Below are 4,608 nucleotides of genomic sequence, written 5' to 3' on the forward strand. Positions count from 1 at the left end.
TATTTCCCCCATAATTCACAATAATTAACATTAAACATTAAATTCACTAGTCATTTATGAATACTATATTTTGCTCTATTGCATGTATGTTAAAAATGAGTGAACTTAATGAATACTTGTCTTTATAGAAGGTTATAATTTTATTTTCTGAAATTGAGGGTAGCCAAATGTTTTTCTTCAAAACTCATTAGAAATTTTCCAAAAAGGCAACTTCTCAAATGCTCAAACTTCCCTTTCTTTATCCGAGGTGTAAATATCACACAAATGCCTTTGTCAGTCTTCTTTATTTCAGTAAGTATTAGAAACTGTTGACTTGAGAAAAGTAGACACCAGTTTTCATTTGAAAACCATCCAACCTGACACAAGAGATATCATTACAAACAACTAGAGGAATGAATTAAAAAAAAAAAGACCTTTGAAGTCTAGATTTTTCTTCACATACAAGGTATTATAGTCATTAATTCACACCTTTATTCAGTAAGCATCTTAAATATAAATTTTCTTCATGCTTGATGGACAGTCTTAGATTCAAAGGTGATCAATATTTGGTTTCCTTTAAAGAAAGTAAAGACTTTAAGATGTGCACAGACAGAGAAAGGACCTTCTTTGAAATCATTCTGTGTTTATCTCTGGAAGATATTTTGCATTGTCTCCATTGCCATTTTCAGTCTACACAAGCAAACATTTGAAATTTAGTGTATTTAATGATTTTCTTTATACATCTATATGAGGAATATTTTATGTTTCCAGTAGTCTCATTAGACCCTAAAATATTCTAAAAGACAACTTCCAGCTTTTTAAATTAAAAATTACATTGCTTATTTAGCATTAGGATCTCACAATGTCACCCTGGCTGGGTAGGAACATGCAGATACCAGTGTTTCTTTACTTCCTCTGTGCTGGGATTAAAGGTGTGAGCCATCAGTAAATGGGAGAATCTTCTTTTAATGGGGTCGATGTCACATAGTCCTTCAATATGTAGCCCTGGCTGGCCTCAACTCATTTATTTTTGCCTTAGCCCTCTGGCTACTGGGATTATAAACTGCATCTTCATTTTTCAATGAAGAATTTCTGCATGCATGCTGTGGTTATTTAGCTAGAGCTTTTGGTTGGATTCCTAACAGTGGGAGTGTTGGTATCTCTTACTCTTTTGTCTGCTCCTGGAAACTAATTCCTCCTACTGAGTTCCCTTGTACAAGCTTGATACCAGGGCATATGGCTAGTCTTATTTCATCCTGTTATGACAAGTTGCATTGATATTACTGGGAGGTCTGCTCATTTCTGAAGGGAAACAGAGGTGCATTGGATTTGGGGAAGAGGAAAGATGGGGGGAACTGAGAAGAATGGAGGTGTGGGGGATTGGGAAGAGGAGTGGGTGAGAAAAGACCAGAGGTTGTTTGGATGCATTATATGTGTAGGTATATGGTTGGTATATGGTTTCTATTACATTTGGAAAAATATTAGCCTTTACTATAACTTTTTTCTGCTTTCACACTCTCTCTTCTCCTTGTACTCCAGTTACACAGTTGTTTAACAACTTTATATTACTCTACAATGGCACAAATGCTCAGGTAAGTAATTCTAGTTGATTGATTTTTTTACTTTATACTTTATTTTTAGTAATTTTTACTTCCATGTTCAAGTTTTCTGATCTTCCTTAGACATCACCTAACTGACCCAGTACATTTTTTATCACAATGTGTGATACCATATCTATACATGCCATAGAAATATTTTTAAAAATATTTTATTTCATTTTTCAGCATGAAAAATTGCATTGCTTATGTTTTCTTCTTTAAAAATAATTTGATCAAAGTCTTAAAGAGCAAACACTGTCAAAGACTATTGAACATTAATGTTTTCTCCTTAAGGCCCATGATTACTTCAGTTATTGTCCTTAATGAAATATTAAATACTGTAATTATTTGCCATTGATATACATTTCTGTCAGAATTATACGATCATCTCTATTTACCGTATCAGCAACATAATCCATTTATTGAATATCATTGGCAACCCTTGAAATCATATTTTATTAGGTAATAGAAATGTTTTAAATAATTTAGATGAAAGAAGTTTTACTTTCTTCATAACCCCATTAAAAGTCATTTACTGTCAACCCATCCAATACATACAACTTATTAATTTCATCAGAATTATATATCTTGAGGGCAAAGCTCTTTGTCATTACTCTTGACAATCTAATTAAGATTTCTTCATTTGTTCAGTTCTTCCTTTTAACATTTTACCAATTGTACATGGCTCATGCTTAAGCTTGCATTCATTTAGTCAATCGATACACACAGCATGTAAACCTAACCTTGGTTTTTCTATTTCATTCCTCCATAAGTGTCACCAAAAGTATCTTGTCAGAAAGACTTCCATGGATTATTCTGTAGGGAAAGAAAATTGGGTCCCTCCTGTGTATATACCCCTTGCACTTGACTTATTTTCCTGGATTTTTATAGAGTATGACTGTCATACCAGTTGATCTATCATGTACCTATCATCAATCTATGTATTCATTGCTTATATGGCAATTTATCTATCTTCTTCTGTCCCTTTCTCACTCTAAATTGAGAATAATGCATTCCCAGTTAGCTAGGACTACAATTTCTCTTCATCTCTATCATTTCCCAGGTGTATCCTTCTTATATTATATAGTCCATTGATAGTTTTTATTAGCAATAGTAATCAAATATTTCTAAAAATAATTCTGAACATGGTTTTTGAGGCAGAGTTTTCACTGCACCTGGAACTTTTCTTTTCATCTATAATACTGTTCATTGAGAGCCCACAATCTTTTTTCTTTAAGATGTGCTTTAACACACATAGCTTTACATGGGTTTTGGGTCCTAATGCTTGTGCATCAAGTATTTCACCTGATGATCCATTTCCCTGGGCATTAAATCTTAGGTGTGTAGTTATTTATTATTTAGAATAAAATAAACATAGTTTTAATTATTGCTCTGCATTTATAGATGATTTGTAAGCAAACAATTAACCAACCATTTACTGATTCTTCATTTCAATTAGTTCTTGGGAAATACTAGAAAGATTATATCTTGTTCTCTGAAGGATTATAAAACTTCCTTTATATTTTGATCCAAATTATCTAATTAATTATATTTAAATAAAAACAATGAGCTAACTAATGTTGGGCATAATGTAATTCATCTTAAAAATTCAATATTTCTAAGTGCTTAAGGTAGAATTAATACAGTATTGTCCACATTTGTCATCTGTCTTTCCTACGACATTGTGAATGTTCCCTTTATCAAAACATTTTCTTAATTCTTTCAACACAGTTTCAGATGAGACACATACTTTTTAGCCAATTTGTATTTTTAAACCTCATTTAGTTTATATGTGAATTATTCTATAAAATCTATGATCATAAGAGATTTAAGTAGCATCATAAGTAACATTTGAGCTATTGTTTTAATATTAGTAGTGGTCTGTTCGATCAGAATAGGAAGATGATTACATTGTATGCTAACCAACCTATTAACACCTGACTAAGGAGCTACCTTGGGACAATGATAAACTGCTCTTGATGGTAAAAGGGGGAAAATCACATACTTACCTGTTGTGGAGTATTATTTTAAGGTGTGCTACTTTTGTTTAAGTTGCACTTGTTTAACTCTGTGAAGCTATGATACTGTGCCTGTCTAAAACACCTGATGGTCTGATAAAGAACTGGCCAACAGCAAGGCAGGAGAAAGGATAGGCAGGGCTGGCAGGCAGAGAAAATATATAGAGGATGAAATCTGGCAGAAGAGATCAAGGAACCAGGGAAGAAGGAAGACATCAGGGGACAGCCACCCAGATACACAACAAGCTACAGAGTAATAGTCAGATTTACAGAAGTAAGAGAATGGGAAAAGCCCAGAGGCAAAAGATAAATGGAATAATTTAAGTTAAGGAAAGCTGGCAAAAGTAAGCCAAGCTAAAGCCAGACAAGCATTTCTAAGTACTAATATGCCTCCTTGTGCATTTACTTTGGAGCTGGGTGGCAGGCCCCCAAAAAGAGTAAAAACAACCAACAACACTTTCCTGGCAGGGGAGATACCATGACAATGAAGATGGTTTTCCTAGGGCAAGGTTATCCATTGTACTCAAATTGCATTGACCCTTGTAATTTCCCCAAATACAGGGCAATTGACTGCAGAATTTGTTGTAGTGGTGGCCTCGTTTGTACTCTTCCCTGAAAAGAAAAGGGAAGGAACAACAACAACAACAAAAAAAAAAAAAAAAAAAAAAACCACAGATTTTTGGAAGACAGTATTAGCATAAAAGCTTTATGCTAATTAAATACTGTTGGACTTCAATAATATGTAAAATTTTTTTTCTATTTTTTTTCTAATCTTAAGAAATCAACAGGGAACAAAATCAAATCCATGTATTATTTACATCAAAACTGTATTCTAGGATTCTAGAGAGATGGCTCAGAAATTGAGAACACTTGTTCTTAAAGAGGACCTGGGTTCAGTTCCCAGTTGGGCAGCTTACAACAGCTTATAACTTTAGCTCTGGATGATCCTATGTCTTCTTCTGGCCTCCAAAGACACTACACATATATATTGCATAAAAATGATGCAAACACTC

At 33.5% G+C, this 4,608-nt stretch overlaps 1 non-coding gene across 1 annotated transcript; it reads left to right on the plus strand.

The window, feature by feature from the left end:
• The first annotated feature begins 4,048 nt into the window (after window positions 1–4,048).
• Window positions 4,049–4,208, plus strand: LOC121821061 (U1 spliceosomal RNA). Its single transcript, XR_006061759.1, has one exon. It is a non-coding gene; the product is annotated as a U1 spliceosomal RNA (small nuclear RNA).
• Window positions 4,209–4,608: the final 400 nt, after the last annotated feature.

The sequence above is a fragment of the Peromyscus maniculatus genome, chromosome 10, assembly GCF_049852395.1.
Source record: "Peromyscus maniculatus bairdii isolate BWxNUB_F1_BW_parent chromosome 10, HU_Pman_BW_mat_3.1, whole genome shotgun sequence".
Taxonomy (NCBI): Eukaryota; Metazoa; Chordata; class Mammalia; order Rodentia; family Cricetidae; genus Peromyscus; species Peromyscus maniculatus.